This window comes from Vanessa tameamea, chromosome 5 (genome assembly GCF_037043105.1).
Source record: "Vanessa tameamea isolate UH-Manoa-2023 chromosome 5, ilVanTame1 primary haplotype, whole genome shotgun sequence".
NCBI lineage: Eukaryota > Metazoa > Arthropoda > Insecta > Lepidoptera > Nymphalidae > Vanessa > Vanessa tameamea.
The window spans coordinates 149,568-176,153 of NC_087313.1; the positions used below are offsets into that span (position 1 = coordinate 149,568).

A 26,586-nucleotide genomic window follows, 5' to 3' on the forward strand; every position below is an offset into this window, starting at 1 on the left:
CTACAATTAATTGCATTTTAATAATTCGCATATAACATACGCCATATATAAAACTTATCTCCGCGTATTGACTTATCACGGTTGGGACTGTCTCAGTATCTTTGTATCAATGATCATTAACAAAAAGGCAGTAACGATAAAAAATATTTTAAATTATATATTGAACATTTATGTTGATGTGATCTTTGATATCGGTAGCGTTTTAGTCTGCGAAAGATATAGAAAATGTTCCAATAGATAGAGAGATGTCTTTCTATATATTTTTTTTCAAAATAAATAATAATAACCATTTATATGTTAAATATGACATAAAAACCTATTGTTAGCGATTTAAATAGGATAATAATTTTCAGTCCAGGGACGGTAACCACTTTAATCAGGCGGCCATTTGTCCTTAAACATGTTTACTGGTAATAAGTAGTAAGTAAATGAATTGCGTGGGAAAACGAAGCAGAAGTTCGTGGTAACAAAGGTTAGGTTAGTGAGCTCTACTCGTAAGTCTGTTATTGTGAAACAGTTCGAGGTAACAGATAGCAGTAAAGCAGTAATCCCGAGTCAAGTTCCTTGCTATTGTTGACCAGCGTGACCATTGTGGTTGTGCGCCGTCGACACTCGTCGCGGAGATAAGGCTTTAGATGTTGGCGATGTCATGACAAGAGCCCTATTGTTTATTCGTTGTTTAAGTAGAAATTACTAATCGGATTTTGGGTTAATGTTTTTAAGATTATTTTAAGTATTTGACTGAACTCCACGTATTACAAAGCAAAGATAAGTTTGCTGCAAAATTTCAGATAGATAAAATATTTTGTATAATTTAACAATAACAGAGCATAAAGTCATAGTCAAACTCTAAATGTAACGGACCGAGGTCACAACTACGTAAAGTGAACTTATAACTACTTATGTATTTTGCAAAATAAAGAATATAAAAAGTTTTTCAAACATATTAGCAGTAGATATTATAATCAATGGCACGAATCTAAAAAAAGTGCGGACGGAACTTCCGCCCACTAGATTATTTGAGGAGTTCGCTGTTCCCCTGCCATTTTGTTTTTCCAATTTTCAATAATAGAAAGTGCCTATAATTAATTTATAAAATATACAATATATTTAATATAACTTACGCGCCGTATAAAATCCCTTATAAGTATTTTTGTAATATTTCTTGTTTGTTTTTATATTTCTGAACTAAAAATGCTAGAAGTATTGGCATTTTCAAGGCGAAATTGAGTATATAATGCAACAGATATGGTTATGATATTAATATTTAATGAAAATAGTCCAATTTAATCTTCGACACGAAATATAGAAACTGAAAATTTAAAATAGTTTTTGATATTTTACTTTGAAAACTCAGAGAAACTGAGTAAAGCAATAAAACAACTTCATTTATCTCGTTACGTGATGCTAATTGATGTCTCTCACAGATATTTGTTTAACAAACTACAGAACAAAACATAATATATACATAGTAAATCCAATATTAATGAGCACTTTCAATCATGACTAGGTACCTACTGTTTAGAGTCAACTAAAGTTCGTTCTAGAGACGATGACCTGAGTAGCTATTAGTATTAGTATTGTGTATATAGTCTATTTTGTTCATTTGTTTACATACCTGTCCGTATTCTCTTACTTTTGTTTTATCTATTTTGTTTTATATTAACTTTTTATGTCTTGCTTTACGTTTCCTACCTAATTATATATTTTACTCGAGTTATAAGACTCTAGATTCAATAGTAGTCCAACTATATTAATCATGGAATATCATTAATTATTAAATAAACAATAAATAAATATTGGACAACATCACATACATTACTCTGATCCCAGTGTAAGTTAATTTACTCTGTGTTATAAATTTTTAGTTACCCAATCGGAAAATATTAATTAAATAATGGCGCCAGTGTGAAAAGTAAAAGTTACGCACAGTCGTAGTTTTAAAAAAAATTTTAGCTGTCATGTGTGTTCGTTAATTAACAAAAAAATATTTAAAAGTAAAAATGTTAAAAGTGGTACAAATAATAATTCCAATGTACACTTTGCATCAGGACCTTCTCATTACAGGTACGAAGAAATTACGTGCACGTTCAAAACCAAACACTTCTTAAAAAGTTTATCAGATCAGCTGAGCGTTTAGATTAGCTCGGGATTATACAATTAGTTAGTTATTTTAAACTTTTTGAATTTTAGGATTTCACGTGAGTCATCAGCACAGTCTGCTCGTTATAACAAAAGTTGAATGGTTCAACGTCTAATGGAGCTTTAATTGTAGGATTAGGACAGACGTTGTATCCGTTCTTTAATTTTAATATTTCAGTGTATGCGTTGCGATTTTATGGCCAAGTGTATGTCCAGATTCTGTGACCCTGCATTTGTAGCTAACACGCGTAAGATACGCAACATTTAATAAATTCAGTAGTAGTGTTATGTATTTATTTTTAGTTCTTATAATACGTTCTTATAATCGAATTACTGATGAATAATGATAATATAACCTACTACAATAAAATAAGCTTCCCGTTGACGCTACTAGATTTATTTTAAAGTGAAAAACTTCAGACTCGTTTGTACTTATCGGTAACAAAAAAGTTGACGTTCCGCCTAATATAAATGGCGCCAAAAGATCGTGCCTAAGATTTCATCGTTGATTTTTTTTTTTGTTTTATCTATTCATTTTATAAAAAGATTTTCAGCATCTTTCGATTAAAATTATATCAAAATTTTAATTTGCCGTTTATATGATCTGCTATTGGAGATAACTTCTAAAAATAGCCTTATTGAATCTAAATCAAATTATTGCTTCCACTTCCAGCTCCTACTAGGGGTGGAATGCAAGAAATCAAATCAATACAAATTTATTTTATTTAAGTAAAATTTACAAAAAAATATTTTTGAATCATCAATATGTTGACTCTTATGATGGTGTGTTGATCGATTTCGGTCTCGGCGGCCAATCTCAATGGAGACCAGCAAATGCAGGACATATTAAAATGCACAAGTGTGTGAGCAAACACAGGTTTCTATTCCTACTATAATAATTCGATGTGCCGGCAAATCCGACACGGCCGGACGGATTTCAGGCGCAGGACCAATGACTTTACGTGGGATTCGAGGCTCGGGAGAGTACATACACACTGTCAACTTACAAGCTTCGAGCTGTTAATCGGTACTATCTGGGGTTTGTACCCAGATCCTCGAAATCAGTGGCCTTATAACAAGCCACTAGACCAACGAGGCAGGCATGCATACTCCAACACGGTTTCTAATCGAGCAGGTCAATCTATTCACTATTGTAGTTCTTGATGTGTCCTGCCTTGCAACCTGAGCTCTAATCCGAGTAATCTTTTTGAATAAAAGTATTTTGTTGATTTTTTGTGTTTTAATAAGATTTTGAAATTTGACCAAAAAGTTCTCTGTGTTTTATGCAAACGCAATTGTAGGTTGCAAGGATATTGTTATTTCTAATATGAATAGCAGCTGTGTATGATAATTTGTATATTCTTCCGCATAAACTAATGTTATACTGTTTATATTACCTTAAATGTATTGTGAAGCAACCGATAACTATTTCGTTATTTTTTGATGACGTGATGATATCCTAGAACTAATATAATAAATAGTTCGGAGGGCAGTCGTATTAACCTGGGGCAATATTCTATGCATTTATATGATAACGTGATGTGATTTCACGCTGGCTAATTTTTTCCAGAGTATCGGTATTGTGACAGGAAAATGCTACTTGCAAAATTGCCACCGTCCCACGCGATCATGTTTTGTAGCATATATCATTCTGTATATATTTAAATAAAATCTCAATTTAAACAATAGTTTTGTACATATATTTAGGTATATTATAAAATTAAAAATAACAATATATTAAATATACAACATAACCATTATATTCATCGGAGGGCTTTGTGCAGAACCAACACAGTGAGTACTCACACATGAGTTATTCAATTGAAGAAACATCAATACGTTGTACTGCTGTGCTCCAGTTTGAAGGGTGAGTGAGCTAGTGTAGTCATGGGTACAAGGCGATCTTCGGTTGGTGGTGCGTTGATAGTTAGGACTTTATATCTCTTGCAGTGTCTATGGATACTGTAAGATACGGTAAGACTACTCGCGATCAGATACCTAGCTAAATTACTCGTTGTTTTTAATATCAACCATACCAACCAATAATTTTCATAAAATAAATAATAATTAAAAAGCAAAATTTTTCATTAAAATTATATTTTAAATTTCTCTTCTTACGATTTTGTAAGAGCCTTGAATAAAGTATTTGAATTTATTATTATTAAGAAAAATATTCTTACATTTTTCTATATTTTTTCAGTAACGTACTCATAGTCTTGTCGAATTAAGCAATTGATATTTTCAAAGTTTATTTCGATTATAGCATTAAATAGACAGGTCACCTACCTAAGACGTGTCCGCCTACTAATCTTTCATAAGCTTAAGTTATTTCCGAAGATCAACAGCACCAACAAGTTTTTAATAAATTAATAAAAACACATTATTATAATATTAATACATATTAATTTTTAATTAAAGTGAACACTATAAATTAATTTAAAATGAAGGCAGGTCATGTACAAACGTAATTTTTTTTGTGTAATTTGAAATTTTCTCACGGATTTACTGATCTTATTAATTAGTTACTTGGAATGCATAAGTTCGTTCGGGTTGTAGATAATACCTATTCGTGCTTTGTTCAACACAAAGGGGTTTCTTTGAAGTGACGTCATAGTTCCATGTACAGAGGTGAGTTAGTACAAGGCGGTAAGTAGGAATAATGTGTTCTAGGAAGTGCGTAGAAACGACTGAGCAAAACACTAAAATATTTTAATACTAATATTTGAATGCTTAAAATATTTTATTTTATTCTGGACACACTTTACCTAGCGCTCGTATTAAAGGTATGTAATTTATAAAACCTGTGTATTATTTGCTTTAGTAGGTCTGTTATGATGAGTTTACTTGCTTCACGTCAATGCATTGGCTGGCTGCCTACTATTTATTGTAGATGAAGACTCACCCACCTTTATGAAAAGGCGATCTCTATTCTCAGAGACCGACAATAATAGCCATTAATTACTCGCGACAAGTGAGAAGGTAAAGGTATATTCGAATGGAAAGTCACAATTACCGAGCGCACTGAGGGAGATATCGGTGGCTCGACAACCGGCATGCATTTCGTTGTTCCGTTATCTGTGACACGTGAACGTGCCTACGCGCAGGAGCCGGCCGATAACGACGAGCTACGGCGTAGCGGCTATTAGCCGGCCGCAATTAAAGTCCGATTGATTTAGAGCAAGGCTCACCAATTAATTAGAGAGCGGAGAGACGCGACCCATAAACAACCCGCCGTCGCCCGCCGCCCGCCGCAACCCGCCGGTAATTCCATTAGGGCCCGACTGACCCCGCTCGTAAATCTCCGCCCACCGCCCCGCCGCGCGCTCCAACGCCCGCCGCCCTCCCGATAATTTATGGAAAAGCGGGAAAACGGCCCCGCCCCGGCGGCCAATGGCGGCGGCCCCGGCGCCCGCGCCAGCGCCAGTAGCCTCCCGCGTCTCCGTTCAGACGCACGCGCCTCGTGCCCGCCGCCCGGTTCAGTGACACGTGCAGTGTTGGTGATATAAAATAACACTAGTGACAGTTGCATTTCCTGATCTGAGACGCCGACGAAGGTTTTATCGTCGAAGTGCATTGGATTACTGTAAGTCGCTTCTATTCTCTCCGTAGCTTGTAGTATCCTCTGTATGAATATTTCCTCTATATTCATTGTTCGTTTCTATGACAATACGAACATTTTAATATGGGATATATTCTCGCTACTACAAAGGAACAAACGCTCGTAAAGGGCACTACATCTGATAAAATCACCTAAATCTTGGAACGATGACATGTGCACGGCTCTGTTACAGCGCCTTGTAGTAAAAATAGGGCTTTTTGTGTTAGGTTAGGTTAGTTTAACTATACGTACCTACTGGCAAACGCTGACGCGAGAAGCGTGGTGCTCATAATCTAAATACATATTAATAAATGAAAACACATTGTTTACATATATTTAAAAGGCTCCTTCTTGTTTGACGGCCTTTGTGAACAAGTAGTTCATAGAGTTATAACGATGTACAATAATACAAGTAGGTCGTGGCGTCAATAAACAATTAATCTTTAGTCGACGTAAATAATCTCGAAAATGATCGTCTGCTATTGTTAAACACAATTCAATGTCATTGTTCTTCGAAGTTCGCTCTCAAACAAGTCGTCATGAAACCGAACAGATAGACTTACAAGCTAACATTCGTATGTTAATAACTTAACATATAAATTGTTAGTTGGAAAGCTTCGGAGAACTTGTCGCACGACGGAAACTACGCATCAATTATGCTGATCGAACATTACACGTACGGACGGACAACCTTAGTAGGGTTTATTATTAGCCTTTTTTGATTCGACGCTGTTTAAATTCACTACAATCCATTCGATAGAATGAATGAATGGCCGGTTGATGTTGACAATTATATAAAGATAAAGATTTTAATATATCAAAAATTAAATGTGACTTTTATTTTGATTGAAAAAAAATCTGGATTTAAGATAATATTATTTATCTTATAAATTTGAAAATAGTGTATAAAGTGATATTATACATTAAAAACCTCTCGATAGTCTTTATATTATAAGCCGTATACACACAAGGATGTTCTTTTACCACCCACCTACCTAGACGTTGCGATAGGAAGCTGAAATGTTTGCATTCCTTAGTTAACTCTTTATTATAAACAGGTCCACAATACATTTTGAAAAATATTTATCTATGCAGATTATATTCAGACAATTGATGTAATGATTTAAGTTCTACTTAACGTTTTCAAAGACGCGCACTTTGTCTGGTAAGAGCTCTCACAAGTATTATTACTTAATATTATTGCTGACTAGCTCTACGTAAAAAGTTTCAGGCAAGTCTGATCATTAATCGGATGAACAATACGCGCCGGCGGAGGATTATGCTTCATTTTATACACACACAAATTTGTCCACTATGAGACAGCCGCTATACAACATTGAATCGGTGAGCATTCGTACATTTGTGTTTCCAGTGAACATGTTCTGCATCAATTTTCCATAATTGTGATGTAGATGGAGCGGATAAGGAACTCGTTTAGATCTTATCTGATAGGATCGTTTAACTTACCGTCTTGTTTCACATCAACGATATATTTGGTCATTTGATTTCAATTCTAAAAGATCATTCAGTGTTGTAAAAATAAGACACTATTAAAACCATCTGTTGCATCGACTTTGATAATATTTGTAGAACTAAAGCTTGTTGAATAAATCGAGTATAGAGACGCGTCGGAGCGAGAAAACAACTTCATTAGTTAAACGAGGCATAACAGAACCAGTCAATGCGGGCTCCGCACCGCCTCGGGCCCGTTTTTGAAAACTTCACTTTCTATACTTACGAGTAAAACATATAGGGGATCGGCCTCCAATCGAACCGAGAACAAAGCATCTTCTCTAACCAAAGCCTGGCCGGGTCGCTGAGGTGTGGCTCTAACTTTAACGCTAATTACAATTGCTCTGGCTTCCGATAGGCGGCGGAAGTGTTTCTTTCTTGATGATATGGTACAACTACCCTAATCCTTAAAGACACGATAATTCCTAAAAGACACGATACTCAGGTAAAGAGTTACCTACTATTGGGAAGTAAATATATAAAACGCATTTACGTAGTTTCCGCACATCATTCGTGTCTCTACAAAAATAATTTGTAATCTTTACTTAAATTACTCTAACGTTATAACGGATATAATGTAGATACTCTTTTACTCAGTATAAAACTGCCAACTACCTCTTTGACACTTTCAGTAAAGTTCTTCTGACCGATTACTATGAACAACGATATTTGTAAATATGTCTCATGTTCAACTATTTCCGAAATCTCTGTTCCTAAATAGGACGAAGAATAAACAGAAAAAACAAATTCAGTGCGTAAAATATAAAATCAAAATTAGTCTCACAATCTTAATTTATTAGTATTAACTACATTATATACTCATATACGTACGACATCGTTGTATTATATTCCCCATCTCTACTCGGTCCCGCGTTATGTTATTGCATTAAACGAGTTAAAATGTTTAGCTATAGTCGTAGGTAAAAAAATATAAATATAATGCCTCAGCCTGTACTATTGTGCAGTTACTAAAGCCCTACCAACAACCAGTACCTATGTGATCTGCGTCTTATACTCCGTAGCTCTCAGCGGTACCGTTTCCAGTGCAGGTCGAATACATTTACTGTAACTAATATAATATGACCGTCATTGAAAAGGTCAGCACGTAAGCAATGTATTTAATTTTGTTCATCAAGTAAATACCTAACAAACATAAAGATTATATCTTGTAAATCTTATGTTCATGCCAAGCGATTGTACAAATTAATAATTATGTATTAGGAATATTTATTCTACAAACATATACATTATCAAACTGACCAAATATCTACTTATCTTCTGATAACCCTAAATTTAGTTTCCGGCTGGGAGTTATATCAAATCTAAATATCGGTCAATATTCAAGTACGGCTTGAAAGCACTTCTGAATCGTTAGTAAAGACATTAAAAATAAATGTAACCCTGCCACCGACTCGTAGTGTGAGCTAATAAGCTAAATAAGGTGTCTGTGGCAGTTACAAACATTCGATTTATATATCCTGCATGACAATAATGAATATGTGTGTACTTAGTTACAAGTTACAGTACTTATACATACGTGTCTGTGTATATGCACAAACAAAAACAACCTCAAACGCAACCTATGAGCGATATTAGTATGATTATACAATATAGTAATTAGTTTAAAGGCATTATTAAAGGTCCTTTTTACAGAGCGTCCTAACTTCGACCAAAAAGGTTGAAACATTTCGTAATATAGGTGTGTATCTACACATCATACTCATTACGGCTACTTATAGCTCTAATAAAATAAAACATTTAATACAAAACCACCGACGGAGTAAACAAGGGAATGTGATCGGCCGCGCGGAACCGCTCTGCACGAAAAAATTTAAGTGAATTTACAAAGTTAAACAACTACGAAATCCGTACATTCGATTATAGAACTTATATGTAGTCAATAAGGATTAAGTTAGAGTAAGGCTCAGTAAAATCTTACGACCTCTAGGCCTTGATGAAAAAATATTTATTAAAAGTTCTCACCTCATTATTACGTGAGGGGAACATCTTGTCTTGTCAATTGCCATTGTAAGCGGTTCCGACCTACTTTCATCAGACCGACGCGCGACGCCCGTGGGGAGTTCTAGATCGTTAGCAGAAAGGGAAAGTTACATTTGAAGAGAATCCATTTTCTGACGAATTAATTAGGAGCAAAAAATCCGTTAGTCTGCATGTGTAGGTCTTCACACGAGGTACTGTAATATGGAATGCGATGTTTAAACAAATGTTATTATTTAGTTTTTATGTTCATAGAAAATGTATTATTTATAATGCCTATAGTATAAATGATACATTAATAAAACTTGTTGTCTTTGTTCAAACTGATGTCTATGTTTATTACATAAATATAAGGCTTGGTGATATGTGCTACGAGGCAGGCAGTCCTGCAGTCATAGTTGAACTCAATATATCTTCTTTTTCGCTCTTTCCTGTGCAAGTACAAAATATACAAAAGAATGAAACCGTTCCAACGGTGAAGAAACATTATCAGCGATACAGAATATACCTGCCATGTTTTTTGGAAATTAATAATACCATGTCGCGTGTGATTTTACCGATATCGATAAAATCCTCGGTCCTACTCACCCAGGGTAGTCAGTGTTTTCTATTTCCATCATCAATACCAAACGTCCGAGATCGCGGTGACTTATTACAATAATAATTAATAATTATTATTATTGCCTTGTAACGTGTGTTCGAGGTGTCTACTCCGTAAAGCACACGTCCTATATAACAATATCTGTCCGATCAAACGGCCGCAGTTCGCTGGTCGCATCTTTATGTAAATTCCTGAGACATTTCGTAACCCGACGACTCGATGACGACTCGACGCGAAGCCGACTGCGGACTGTCCGAAAACAACTGTCCGCCGGCGACGCGACATTCGCATCGAAGCGGTCACGTCGACTTATTTATGGAAATCGACTATTCGAAAATTATACTATTTATAACAAGAATTATTAACGCAAATTTAATGGCGCTTTTTATATTCAAGTTAACAGATTTTGATGATAATGAGTATAGATAGACGATATTGATTGAGATTGCAGAGTCGAGCGATAGATGAGACTAGTTATGTTCCTCACTAGTGACGTAGCCACGCGGAGCGTCGCCTGGAAACGATGGAAGTCGGGGAACGCCTAAAATCAAATTAAGTTTAAAGTAACGAATAAGCGATAATATTAAATCTGTTTTATTGAATCTGAAATATTTTTTAATGAAGAAGTTATTTGTAAGAACTTTAAAGGGGGACCTCGGTTCAGAAAATATAAAAATATTTAAATCACTCGTTCCTCTCTAGCTGGCTCATTTGAAGTTACATTAGCAGCATCGGCGTTCGTGGCCTACATTACTACCAACATCTTGATATAGTGTACTAGTTCATATAACATAAGATATGGTGAAAACTGTTCGTCGCAAGTCTCGCTTCGGTCCCGACGTGTTGTGATGCTGTTTCCTTGACTTTTCATCTCGAGGTCATCAAGTCGTATATCTTATCTCACCAATAAATTATAATCCTTAATTAATTCCGCTCATAACGGAACGTTTACGAAACTCATAATATTATAACGAACATAACACCCGATGCTCCGACACGTCTCTGTTGAATATTTAAAAATCTATTCCCGCCAAAATGTAATTACTTATGTATATATTACTAATCAACATATTTACTAAATCAGATTTTATCTTTGGCCGTCGTTTCATCGATAACTTATCGATAACAATCTACGTCCCTAGCTACTTAATCAACAGACCGATAAATGTACTCAAAAATAAGTGGATCGTTTAATCACCTGTGCTTGAACGTAGTCCGTCTCAACGTTACTACGACTTCACTGTTCAATCTGTTTCACCATCGCCTACTGTAATTATATCGCAGTACCTAAACACTCGCTTTTGCATGTGGACGCTCTCGCGAGCTTCGACTGATTCAAACTTAGAGACTGTATGACATTTTTAAAAAATGACTTTTTTCCCTAAGAACAATAGTCGAACGGCATCTTACACTCCTGTAAGTGTAATAAAGTGAGTAATGAGTGACAGTATCAGGGTGATGGAGTGCGGCGGGGAGCTCCGTACCTGCGCCGGCGCCGGAGCGGGCGCTGTCGTCTCCGATCGCATTCCGAGCATAGCGTACCCCTCACTCAGTAACACATCTTTTGTTTACAAGAATTGGCAAAAATCTCCCGAAGAATATTTTTACATGATTGTCTACGTGGTTCGAAAAAATACGTGCTATTGGGTATTCGTATTTGTTACAAATATAACTTTTTGCTCTTTATTCAAAAGTAATGTTTAAGAGTGATAACAACCGATGTGAGAACAACCCCAGCCGTCACCAAGAAGCATAACAACTTAAATAATTCATAGCTTCGTGCTAGCGCCGCGCAACTGCCCATCACTGCTGAACTTTACTTGAATACTTGTTTTTGTTTAAATAATTAAATCGTGATGAACTATTCACTGGTTACATTCGCAAATACACACGATCATCTATGTCTCCCAGCTGACAGACAAAGTTAGTTCGTAACAAACAAAGCGGCTCCCTTTTTAAAAATACATGTTATATCTGGTATTCGATTATTCGAATGTTACTTATATAATATGTTAATCGTCTAATGTAAATTTATGATATGTAAATATATACATATACAAATAGTAAAAGTGTAACGAAGCTGCGTCTGCGCATACGATGAGAATAATCATTGTGTACATGGTTGGCCAAAACACACGTGTATGTCTGTACATCGCGCACATTACTCTCAAAACGCCAAGCGGTGAGAATTTTAATTTTATTAATTTTATTTATGCTATCCACTTTGTTGTAACTCGTCCATAGATGGCGCTGCAGCACGTCAACTTCTGTACCGTCTATTCAATCGATCACTCGGACAAAGTCTGATGGGTTTTATTAGTATTATTTAAGGGTCTGGACGAAAATCGATACATTTTCTCGACGTCCGAAGAATGCACGAAATTAAAAGTATGTCATTAAATCAACCAATAGCTAAGAAGATAAATAATAAATCACGCTCAAAGGTCACAGCGGAGCGCCCGCCGGCGCGGCCCGCGCCCCGGTCACTTACATTTCTATCTATATGTCAATTACTAGTCCAGATAGCGACAGAGTTTAGAATTATTCTTCTCGTGCTCTGCGATGAAGGAAGTGAACGTGAACAGAGTATTATTATTCAATTGTCAATATAATGTTTTATAAAGCCAACCTCACTCGCATTGTCTTATAATCTAGTGTATCCTTAATAATATGAATAACAATGTCACGCGTGCGGACAGTCGTGAGATTTAGTGACTAACGGTAATACTTATATGATAAACTGAATATATTAAAATAATGATTATTAGTTTTGCTCAACTCACTGTTACTCTAATATTAGTTATATTCATTGGTGACGTGCCTATGTCGACACGGCGACTACTTTCATCCGTGCATGAACGTCATACATGCGACATGTATGACGAAGATGAATCATCGAAATCAGAACTCGGAGACCTTGAATGAGCCGTCAGAGTGCGTTTAATTATCCTAGTTGCGGATCTCGTCCAACCAGCACGCCGAACTGCGCCCACGAAAACTCTGCAACCCATTCCATACGTTCGTAATAAAACTGTTTTAAGGTATATAAGTTCTACGAGGGCAATTGGAAATAAAAATTATGTCAAATTTCTCAAGTAGGTAGCACTTGCGGTGTACGAGACAAGGCGCAACGCCCGACGAGACCTGTTTACGGCCACCATAAACCTCGCCGGCTTCTTACCTGATCCACGCTCGACGTGGCCTGGGACAACGGATACATTTGGTTCTCAATAACGACTCCACTTCCGGTTTGAACCTTCTAATCAAAAAAACTATAATGATACTTCGATACACAAAAGTACTATAACATAGTAGATCGACTAACCTTCTTGCACAAACAAGCAAAAAGATGGATTTACCGCTGCCGATTGAGTAGTGCATCGGAATATGACGGCACATAACAGTAATTCAACAATAATTTTACGGATTGTTCGCACCGTGTTTTGAATTGAATACACGCTCGAGCTCAAATACATGCTCTGGACTCGTTCATTCACTATTAATATATACTAAAATATTTAATCGAGCCGTTGTCTCAACGCAGTGACGTAATATTAATCTTTAATCAGACCACCGAAGCGCAGCTTTTTCACACAATTCTCGTGTGTAAATATTGGATCATTAGTATAAACATAATTACCACAATTATACGAATCAAATACAATAAATTATGAATCTCAATAATCGCTTCATCATTACGATCTTAACAACTGTCCCGTCGCGAAAACATTAAGGCGTCGATATATCGCCGGCCCTCAGTTCCGCTGGTCTCGCGGTTATCGCCGCCGATAGCGATCTATACCGTCGGTAATCACCACTTCTTACCATTTAGAACAGCTGGACCACATTCCTGTACATCATTATTACGACAAATTGCCCACACAAGCCCGACACGAGTCATCGCGACATCGAATATTGTTAAATACTTCGGTAATGTCTTTATACTATAAAGGCCATGTAAAGATTTGTCAATATTTAATATCGCTCAAATGATTACTGTTTTATGTAAACGATTAGCGAATTCGATTGATATCGAGTGGGGTCTTTAAAAACCAAATGTATTCCGATTGTTATCGATGGTTCAGTTTCCGGTCGTTTGATGTTGAGACTAATCTATCAATAAGATTGCGCCCAATTTAAAGCCTTAATTATATGTGAACTCTCATCACTAATTTATAATCGCTAGGGAATCTCATATGTAAAAATATATCTGGTTTTTAAAGGGCAATTTATGCGAAAAACATAAATACGAGTTCGTTATCCGTTAATAGATCCTATCTACTGAATCGGGATAACTATCATTTACATTGCAGCGTCACGTGACGGTCACTTAGGCAGCTGTGCGGGAAGGCGTCTGCCAAGTAAATAATAAACAAGTAGAGCTAAACAATACAAGTGCTGCGTAACGCTGGTGTCAAGGCGGCGCGGCGGGCCGCCCCCACGTCATTGATACATCAGAGTCGCATTAGCTTCGTTTTTTACCAGCCCTCGACTCGTAAAGCACACAAAAAGCGGGGGCCGGGGCCAGACATTTCGCACTTAGGCTCTCTGGGACCCCGTGTACCGCGACCCGACAGTCTCGAAGCTATAAAATTAGCATTCGTGACGTCACTACATAAAGTGCCTTTGTTATGACCGTCTTTTTTCAGTTGTTCGATGTGATAAAAAGTACATATAATGAGGCCCGTGAAAATATTACACGTCCTTTTTCAAGATGCGAAGTTTGCAATATTGTCGTCGAATACGATACTTATTCGTAATTTACTTACTCGATTTAACTTAATATGTAGACTTTAGTTGCACAAAATTACCCATAACTTTAAGAGCTAATGTTTTCTTTTTTTGTCGTAGTGCTTAATGGGAAGAACAATACGAGAGCAAGCCACTTTTTAAGTTTAGTTATTATATTATATTGTAACAAAAAGTGCTAAAACAAATGATAAATTTACACTTATAATAAAATAATAATTGAACTTCAAAATAATTACAATATATACGAGAGTCATAAACTACAAAGAATAATACATTAATTAATTTAAAATATAAAATAAAACAATTACAAAGATTAAGTAGGTGCAGTTGCAGTATAAGGGCGAACGTGGCGCCTGTACATTAGGAGCCGGGTTATTTATAGTGGTGCTGTTAGGGTTGTCTGCCATCTCGCTCGCTCTCGTACACCACACGTATATACTGCTCCCTTACGAGCAAACAATTAGCCAACCCGCCCGTCACCGACAGCTCAATAATTCTGTTAGGGGACAATGTGTCACTTTTTACCCGGCTCTGTTGTGACGTTTACGCAAGCGTGGCTCGTGCCGGCGCCTGCGCCCGCGCCACTAATGGCATTCCTGTGGACCCTTTTGCCATTCGAGACGCCACCGGCTTTATTATTTGCGTGTCCGGCCGATAAATGCGCTGATAGGCACGACGGCGTATTACACCGAGGTAGCGGCGATACCATCGCCGTGCGGCCGCCGAGGCTTTCTCGTTCGCTTAAGAAGCTTAGTCTAATTTATATGTTACGGCTCGGTTTATGATTAAAGTCACTTTACGTTACATGTCCTTTTTAAGGTTCGGGGGAACGCGACGCCTTTCGATATTCGGTCGCACTCGTAATGGCCGGGCGGTTAATTAGTCGCGCGAATGAAATATTTACTCATTTGCGGAGCACCTTACCTCATTATTAACATTCATTACGCGCGCGGTCCGCACTGAATGGTAATACTTTCAACTCGCAGCTTTACGTAAATGGAGCAAATTAAACTTGTATTGACATTTACTTCTCCTCGGCCATATTATTTACTTAAAATAAGCGAACCAGTCGACTACTAGGAGAGCATGTTGCTGCATGAATCATTTCCTTTCGGAAGCTATTGGTTACAAACACTCAGTACTGGTGTAAACCGCGGTAACTCTATAATAATATGTAGGTTGATTTAACACGATACGCTAAAGATCTTTCTACACATACAAGAGGCAATATTTTATAATTTCTGCGAGCGAAGGCTCGTCCGATACTTTTATTACACTATTTTATATATTAACTAACTTAGCTACTGAACTGTTTATGAATCTAAATTTAATTTTAAATTTGTATTAAGTAAATAAGTAAGTTTTTTTACATTGGTTATTATTTTAAATCAATTTTGTGGGAATTTTAAAGAGCGACCTTTAGTACGATTTCGGTCATGTTCGAATACAAATTTCCACCAGCGTCCTTTTTGATCATTTTATTTCGGTTGCTTTGGAATAAATTCCTAGTTTTTATACATTTTCGGAAAGCTAATTAAACGATTATGTTTTTAAAATAATCTGCAGAACAAGTTTCATAATGATTTTTTTTGTTTTTCAGGCATATTTGAGGGAAAAAATAAAAAAAGTATGGAAATAATATCGTTATCCGTCTCGCATTTTTAAATTTGTACCGATAATTATTGTTTAAATATTGAAAAATATCCAGTGTTTAATCGTTTTTATAAATCAGAAGAAAAAAGTAGATTTTAATCGAAACTTTTTTTAAAATAAATTTTTGAAGTTGCAATTTTGACTTATTTTGAAAAAATCTATAAAACGTGATAACTCAAAAATAGTTCACTTTTGCATCATGCATATGGGGGTTAAAATTATCGCAAATAGTCACCCCTATCACCTCCTAACGGGAATACGTCGAATTACCGATGACCCTGTATATACTTACGTAAATAAAAGGAAAAATGAGCGGCCTTTCGTCTAAAACTTCATGGCACCTCGCATCATGTTTCACAATTTCGGTCAATTAAAAGAAATTCTCTGGTACTTAATACAATATATATATAAATATATAATTTGTACTTGTTATCATTAATTGCTTTTGTTTTGATATTTAGTAATAATTTTATTTCATTGATTAATAAGCAATTACTATTGGAAACATATTTTATATTTGTATGTACCCTATACTAGAACAAGAGCTCTTCCTGATGATAATATTAATAATTAGAAGACGCGAACTAATTTAAATTAGTTATTTTATAAAATACATATTTATTAGACGCAAAACCATGTGAATGACCTTTCTGAAGTGGTTTCCTGCGCGAATATGAAATTAAACGATAATTAGTCGCTTTAATAAAATATTAATTAACACTTTATTTATTAGTACAACTTCATGTCTTATTTGCCAAAAATATAAACTCACTTGTTGCATCACTTTATTCAGTTTTAGACGCAGCGCGCTCGCATTAGGGCGACTCCCGGTTTTATCCATTTAACAATGTCTCAAATTTAGCTAATATTTAATTGTAATTAATTGTAGAGTAATTCAAACCAAATAAATAAAAATTTATAAGTATAAACAGGCGAAGAGTGAGTCGGCCTACCACTTTAATGGCTCCCCAGCACACACACACATGTCAAATAACTGAGCATTACGCCTGTCCTGCGCTATATGAGCGCCAACGACTTTGTTTCACGCCTTGCTTTAGTTTTGTAGAAAACTGTTTATAGTTTACCTTTTTTCGCTGTTAGCTGTTTTAACATCACGCGTTATAAGGCGAAGTTTCACCTCATGGAAAGAAAGTAAAGAAGTTAATAATTAAATAAATATAATAAGTTGGTTCAAGTGACTCTTAAAGCGGGACATTAACTTGTAATATTTATATTATATAGGTATTCTTGCTTTTCATTAAAATGTTTGGATAATATAAATAATCGTAGAAAATATGCGAAGAAAAAAGTTCATAGTATGAGTTAATCTCGCCACGCCGTGAAAGACTTGTTTGATGGCACGGAGAGGATTCTCAGCCATTTTCTGTTATGTAGTTTATTGTATGAAAAGATTAAACACGATGAGCATAACATAAGCATAACAGTACGCAGTGGATCTAATATTCTACTGCTATTCAAGATGGTCAAGGCGCTACCAACTACCCACAGTCTAAGAGGTTATGTCTCTTGCGGCTGTAACTGCTCTAACTCTAAATGTTGATATTGATGATCCGGAAGAATAACCAAACCGTACCACCGGTTGTGATGTTGAATTATCATTTGTGCCTAAAATATGCGAGACGCATAAACATTCATAGATATGTGCAGATAGGTACATACAAACATACTCGCGCAGAAGATTTTTGTATACAAGTGTGACGCAAAAAGCAGTTTTGTTGGCTCACATGGACCTATATACACATGGATACACCTTAGAAGATACTAGAAAATTGTAGGTTCTAAGATATGCGCATAATAACTTTTTATTTATTAAAAATATTAAAAAACGATTTCAATTAAATCAGAAAAAAGTGTTGACAATTACCTTGGGAATTTAATATGGATTATAATTGTGTTTACACAAACAATCGAATGAATAGAGGCATTTTATGTGCAACGATAAAATCGCTCGCTGCATAGCGACCGCTCGGAACTGACTGTAACAATTAAATTCCGACCTCGTCTGTTGAAATCCAAATCATTTCTCTACAACTAATAAATAAATAAAAGTAATAAAATAAATATACCTATACACTTAGATGTTCTCGTTAAGCGCCCTTCTCGTTTTATTAGCCGCGGTGGATATACATATGAAGTGACTCAAGTCTAATGCGGTAATGATTTGCACAACGAATATTAGTTTTTGCGCGGCGATGTAATTACAAAACTACCAGTAATTCTGTATGTGTGTCCGTCAATTAATTAAGGAAATCCATTCACTGACGAGTTGCGCTTGAGTAATAAAAGTTCAAATTATTTTTAATGTTACCGCGCAATTTATATTTCAAGTGCGCAAAATAGTGTACAATCTTAAATATCTGTCTAGGAATCAATGATTTAGAAAATAATTAGTCAAGTATTGAGAATATGCTTGAATATGTATATATGGGCGCAAGTCGCCATTTATCGGCAGTGGTTTAAAATATGAATAATATAAAATAATAATTATATATTGTCAATTATCATTTTAATGTCTATATTTTATTAGGTAAATTTCTAATACACTATTACTCAATAAGTAAAACTTAATTTGGATTCGTCTTGCAGCGCCACCTGTAATGTGTCATAACGGACTATGTAATAAAAATATTATATTATTTTTTTAAGAAATTCAATTGTAATTAATTAAGAGCTATATTTAATAATAAGAACCAAATAGATATTCATTTTTAATATTAAACTATATTTTAAGAATGAATTCGCAGTAATTGCATTAATTTATTATAAAAAGTTGTAGTTATGAATATCCGTTTGATTCATTCGAAGAGGACGCGTTAGAAACGGGCATCGTTATAGCAACGCCATATTGCATTGACACGTTTTATGAAAAGACAATAAATTGTTAATATAACAAATAAAGATTCTTTAAGTTGATTGCGTTTCACTTCTCCGACATATACGTACCTACTTATGATATGATTTTGTGTTACGGGTGTTCAGATAAAACACGTGGATCTCAACCGAAGAAAACGAGTGTAAATTGGTTTAGTTCTTTAATGTTCTTAAACGATACTCTTATCGTATGAAATTTTGCTGCATCAACCTGAAGCATCTTTGTGAAACGAGATTCTAATCTGAAATGTCTTTGAATATTGTTTACGTTAGCTGAAACAAAAAAAAACATAAATAATAATAATACAAATAAATCTTCAACGCGACTTGTAGTATAACATAGACTGTAACTCTGTAAGCTTTGCTTGGCAAACGACGAGGATAACGCGTCGTAGGCGGGTGTCGAGTCGAGCTGCGAATGTGACCCGAGACAGCACCACGAAGCGGTTAGAACAGCCATCAATCGATTGCCTTGTAGGTTCCAGCCTGCGTGTGGGCTCACTAGCTAACAGCTTATGCATGAGCTGTAAGCGGTGACCTAACTCCTACGTAGCTTAGTGCCTTACCGCATCGATTGCAGTTTCAATATTAAGATACTCGTGTATAGCTAAGCCTTGAGATGGTGTCCGCGGCTGACACTATTATTCTAGCAGCGTTATGAACATAAGTGAAACTCAAGAGAGACTTAAAGCCGTTCTTGGCTTTTATTTATGTAGTTTTATTTTAATTATAAATAATTACACTTGTTTACTAAATTTAAAAAATAATAATTTAATCTGAATGTAATGTTTCTGTATATCAACTTACCTGTATAAAGATATTTTCACTTTAATATAATATTATGAAAACTATTATATACCTACACTTATGTTTTTGCAAAACAAATTTCGGTTCCTGAAGAGTAGAGAATCAGTCAGTCCGTCAATTCGAATATACCGTTATGACAAAATTCAACTTAGTTCTGAAACTGTATAATTCGTAGAGTAATTAAATTCTCACAAACAACTTCTAGTGCTGCAAGATATTCATAGTGATAAATATGACCACATTCAAATCATTTTAATCACTTTTTAATAGCGTACATTAATAAAAACGTTTGAATTTCGCCGCTCCTGCTTAACATTAACAAAAATAATCAAAACTTATAAACGGTGGAAGTCGTCCGCGATATTACACTTCTGAATTAAAAAGCAATATCAAGCAAACTGATACACTGAGCTTAAACCATAGAAAATAGAAGCCTGTTTGGAGGAGACATTCATTCCGTAAAGTAGAGACGCACTCAGAGTAATTTGAAGAAATTTTGAATTTAAGGGATTATTGTGTTGCACTAAGTACACCGAAAACTCACTTATATATTTTTCTACGATTCAATTAATAGTTTTGGAATCTTAGGAAATAACGTATTCGTATACATAATAAACAATACCAGTCTGTCAGTGCTCGACAGAGCAAATTAATATTTTATACCTAGTCATGACTCCAGCGTGTCTCGAAAATATAAAAGTGTACCTACTCCCAGGGTCGAGATCCTGCGGGTCCATCCGACGTGCTGACGAACTAGGTCACGCACAGAGCGGCTCACCTTAATTCTTAACAAGCGCCACGTGACACGTCTCTTTTTAATAAGTAATTATTTCTTCCGCCGAAACCAGTGGCCTCAAATTAAATTGAGTACGAATGTAATTACGTACTATTAGCTTCCCGTCGCGACTTCGCGAAGCGCGATACAGGTTTTAACAAGAAATGTATTTTTAACGAGGTTTATAGTGACATATGCAAATATTTACAACAATCAGTACATACGGTCATACGAGTCCAAATGCACTTGGTTACTTGGTTCAAATTCAAAATATTCTTAATCAAATAAGATCATAAAACTTTTTTGAATCGTCATGTTACAGTATCGAATTAAATTTAAAGCTTTGCGAAAGCAACTTAAGCAACTCGAATAGGTTTTTTTTTATATCTTTGCAATATATCTTTAATAACTTCAAAACTACAATTTCTATATCCAAAGACTATTATGTAAGTAGATATAATGTTTTAACAGCTGTATCTATAGGTAGGAAAAGCTAATTATTAGATAAACAGGTTGACAGAAAAGTTTGTGTCAGCCGCTTAAATTAAATGTCCATTCAAAGTCACCGTCAAAATTTGTATTGAATATAGAAGCATTACATTTGTTTATTGATTGTCAAACATCTACACTAGTTTAGAATTGAATAGCAAAGATTTGAGTAAATACAACCAAAAAAAACTCAGAAACAATAGTGCTTGAGCTTAGTAGGTATATGTGTTATACTTAGTTATGATAACCCTTGTCATGCCGGTCAGTGGCTAAGTTCTAACAATTTCACATCTTTGTAATATATAGGCGAGGTATTCATATTCAATCAGTACATTGAAAAGAAACTTCAATGTTAACCACATTGAAGGTGTTTTTCTTATTAATATTTTTTTATACCGAAACCTCTCCCAATACCTGATAATGTTTGATCGTATTAATATTTTATTTAATTTCGATACAGTTATGTTTCAAAAGATCCGTCTGCGCCTCTAATTAGATTATTAATTTAATTCTTTCATTAAAATAAAAATGAATAAAATATGTGCTCCGAAGCATATTATGTATGAAAATATTTGTATTTCTAGATCATTACTACTTTTGCTCTTGCAATCGACTGAGCTCGATAACGCGTTTATTAACAATTAGATACCCAAGCGTGTATTATAAGAATCTGCAAACAATCGTTCATTACTAGGCGTAGGGAGTATTCATGAAAAAGAAGACAGAAAACAAAGCGCCACAGTGCAGTCAGAATCTACTTTATATAATCAATTTCGTCCGATGATTCATGATCACAAAAAGAGAAGTGGTCGGTACATCGGAATACAATATAGCTGTGGTGCCGCGCTGCCATAAAGCGAGCCGCCACCGCGCGAACACGTCGGGGACATCGATTAAGGTGAGCGGCGTTGTTAGGGTTATTAGTACGGTGACAATGAGTCGGCCTGATGGAGGAGTCGTCCATTGACCTCGGATTTGTTTTACTCTACACCGAGAGCGATACTTATGTTGCATCGGGATACGATAGAGGATACGTGTGATAAAATGTCATATAATTAGAATTCGATGATCTTGCGCAGTAGATTTTGATTACATTAACGTAGCGACACAAGAATTCATTAAATGCACGTCACGTAAATTAAATTAGAGATACATTTGTTGCGTGTCAGCGTGAATTACTTGCTATTATTACACAGAAATGTTGTATTGAATCAAATAATTTTATTATGAAAAAAATATCACAAATGACTTCGATTCGTCACTTACAGTCTCCCTTTAATTAGAAAAATCTTGGTGATCGTATTTATGAGTCGAAACGACACCACAGCGCCCGCATTAGCGGACGTCGCGCGTAATGTGGCGACTGGCGAGGGAGCGCGGGCGCCGGCGCTATCGGGACAGGAACGGGTCACACTGGACTCGGCGCTGTAATCTGCTTCATATCATTGTATTTCTTTACATGTAACACTAATAACTAAAAGTATATATGTGGCCGCTGGTCAGTTTATACTTTAGTGTTATAGGAATAATAGCAATGTTATATAAATTAAATTGTAAATTGAGCAACTAGAAGTCAGTTCTCGTGATATTGTTGGCGGTATGCGGGTGTTCATGTTGTTTAGGTCGACTCGGTGTCGGTACTTGCACTGGCTGCGGTGGCTCGTTGTGCCCCGGGACTAACACGCGGCTCGTAGCCTCTGAAGCGCCGCCTCGAAAGCCTTTCCGTGTTCCGCGGCCTCGTTCCCTCCCAGCCTCTCCCCGCGCGCTCACCCCCCTCACCGGCCCCTCGTTACCCTACACAAAGCACCGATGAATTTCAATCCTACCTACTTATTGACATTTTAGTTGAGAAAGTATGTTAATCGTGACGCGCTGTCGCCGGATCATTATTATTACGTCTCGATAATGTCCCGACTAATTACATTTGTCCTCGATATAGTTACTCTGCTCTCGCCACACTACGTATGGAATATGAACTAACAACATACATATATGTACAAACAGACGTGTAGAGCCCATTAAATTCGAATAAAATCTCTTTTGACGGAAAGATTTGATTCCGTTAAATCGAATTAACATAAGTTTAAATTCTATTTCATTTCGAGGTAATAAAAATGTAAGCGGTTTTGTAGCTCTTTAAGATATCATTAAAATTTACTAAAATAAATAAATAGTTGCCGTTCACTTCCAAATGTGGTGTATGTGCTTCTTATAGTAACAAAACTAAGCAGTTCATAGCATTCTGTGTCCGTTAGCGTCGTCGGTATAACCAAGGCAGAATTAAATATAACTTATGGTAAAGGCTGAGTGTACGTAGACTATGAGACTATGTTTGTTGAATATCCAAAGAAGTCTCGATGATAAAACTAGTGTAGACAGATAAGAAATACCGCAGAATTCAAAGCCATTAACTAGTAAGTTTGTGTTAGTATTAGTAATTTGTACGTACAAATTAAACTGCGTAAATAGATACAGATCGCTGAGTTCAGTTGTAACGACAATAAAACTAGTAACATAAGATCGTCGTCTATGGCAGCGATAACGTGACGTAATGCATAATGAACGCGACCGGTGAGTGGTGAGTGCTCGCAGTGCCGCGCCGGCTCCGCTACAACTCCGACTAATTGCACCCGCGCCGATCCGTCCCTAAGAGCCTTGTCACCAAATTTTTTCGTCCTCGGCCCCGACACTCACCGGGAATGCTTTTATACCAGCGACGGCAGACCTGTTAATGTGTTAATCCAATCCGTTTGCCTTGTTTTTCTGTTATTAATAGCCAAACAACACGACTTCTCCGTCTCGCTCGCACGTGCAGCCTTATACGCGCGTAAGAGAGAGACGGTATTTGATTTCACAAGTTAACCTGCAGATATGATATTTAAATGATCAATTCACAGATGCGAGGCGCGACGAGCTCGATAGATTAGCCCAGGACAGTAATTGCCTCCTCGCTCATTCCGTTATCGCAGCATCTCAGGGAGTCATTTGTAGCGAGTCCTAATCGCCGAGACGAGCTAAAGGTGACCCCCCGACGTGACGCACTCGACGTGACGCGCTCGACGTGACAATAGAGATGACATTTCGTGTACTTGTTTACGAACGAATTTTAACAAAGCGGATTTTTTACAGCAAATTACAAAAGAGAGTGCGGTACATTTTTTCTATGCTAGTTTTGGTCGCCACTTATTTATATGTATTTGCTCATTTGTTGAAAACAAATGCTAGTTCGATTTAAAGCTTAGTTGATGTCTAAGACTTCGAGCGTGATCAATATTTTAATAAAATTCTTGCATTAGTATATGCAGAAACCAGTTAAGGAGCCACAAATGAATTAGCTACATCATATTAATGCCTGCGCGTCGTAACTTAACGATCCCGCGTTCAAGCGATCATTAACACACCTATGACACCATCAAGGAAGATCGCGAATCAATCTGGTATCAGTTCCCAAAGAGCCCGCCCTAATTAATTACCTTCTACACATCGAGGGCTGACAAAAAAACTCGGACCTTGTCGAGGCTAAGAGCGGCGGCGCCACTCGCCCGCGCCTGCGCCAGGGAGACCGAGGGTAGGCGGGGAGGGGGGGGGGTGTCGTCGGACGGAGCACTAATGCAGGCGCCGATAAGAAGAGATGCATGGGAAAGTGTCCCGGCCAATATCAGAACCTCGTTACTATAATACCTCTGGTGTGCTGAAGCAAGTCCATGTGCGCTGATGGGCTCGTGAAGGCGATTTAAACATTGTAGACATACATTAGGGAAGCTAGTGGTACGAGTCTAGGAAAGGTGGCGATGAAAGTGACATTCATTGTTCGAGAAGTGTTTTCTGAAAATTTATGAAATCTTTGATTCTTAACGTTTGTATCGAATGTTGATCTAGATACAATTAATGAGGCATATTTTCGACATGATGATGTATGTAGTATGTACTAAGTAGGTACGTATAGGAAGTGTGCGTCGACCTTAATCATCACACCTTTGTACAAATTATTATTTAAAAAAAAACCGAAAATTTTAAGTAACTAACGTTAATGCCCAACGAATATTCGTACACCAAGGATCGACAGAACATAAGCTATAATATAATTAAAAGTTGGAGATAACTTTGTTTTGTAATGTAATATAATAGGAATTAATTTTACGAAAGGTTGAATTCTCTCGATCTTCAAAATGTTAAATCGTTTGAGCGCAGCAAGACAAGTAAATATACGTAACGCATTGTAATACAACAGCAGCCGTTTTAACCGAAATGTCATATACCTAGCTCAGGTTGGGCAATTAGATTCATTTAAATGTATGGGGAAAATATATATTTCCCTTTAATAAGGATCATAATTTTAAAACGAATACATTTTTCTCTATTTAAAAGTAACGGAGACAAGAAAGTAAAGTTGCCTTTGTTATTTTCTCAAATGTCTCGATATCTGATCGTATATTCAAATAGCCGCTCATAGATATGTTTACTTGTGATTACTTTATGTCTATTGTGGTGAAGCAGATAAGCTAATAGACCGCCCGATGGCAACACCATCATTGTTAAATTTGAGTCACTACTCGCTTTCACCCGAGTAATCTTTTGTTCATATGACTGTTTTTTGTTTTTTCTAAACCAGTAAAAGTATTGATCCCTAACTACACATTCAGCTACTTATTATAAATTTTGAGACAGTTTCATATATCTAGGTAAATACTTGCTAATCGGAAAAAAAAGATTTTTAATATTTACCTATAATATGTATCTACTAACGACAAAGTACATTCTGCTCGTTGGTAGCACTTAGTTTAAAGACGAAGCTCTACTAAGCATGAATCTATCAATTAATTATAAATACAGTTGCTTATTTATAAAAATAAATAAAATAAACAAATACTAACATTTTATAAATTTAATGGTAGAGCTGCGGATATAGATCACATACTACTTACCTACTTTTCAAGCTCTATGAGCAGTGTGACCAACATCAAGAAGCAAAATTGCTCGTCTGCCTTCGAAATATAATTTTTAAAATAACTTAACCAAACAGAAAAATAAATTATCTGTAACGAATAATTTTATAAGTTACATATTAACATGACCTACTTAACGTGTTTTGGTCGACCGCTTACAGGACATTAAATCTTAAGCAATTGCCAAACATTCATGACCCCATTGGAGCAGCGTGGTGGAATATGCTCCAAACCTTCTCCTCAAAGGGAGAGGAGGCCTTAGCCCAGCAGTGGAAAATTTACAGGCTGTTAATGTAATGATTTCATTACATTAAGTAATGAAATCATTGCAATCCTCTGTCATACTAATATTTGATGATTGCAAATGGTCGAGGTTTTTTGTTGAAACTTTGTTTTCCTGTTTACTTTTAGATGATTAATC

At 36.1% G+C, this 26,586-nt stretch overlaps 1 protein-coding gene across 3 annotated transcripts in view; it reads left to right on the forward strand.

Annotated features, from left to right (window-relative positions):
- The first annotated feature begins 5,572 nt into the window (after nucleotides 1-5,572).
- Nucleotides 5,573-26,586, forward strand: part of LOC113392499 (GATA-binding factor A-like) — a 50,226-nt gene continuing 29,212 nt past the window's right edge. For all 3 annotated transcript variants that reach the window (XM_026628961.2, XM_026628963.2, XM_026628962.2), the window contains exon 1: nucleotides 5,573-5,725. The gene's annotated coding sequence lies outside the window, so the exon portion shown is untranslated. The remainder of the gene's footprint in view (nucleotides 5,726-26,586) is intronic.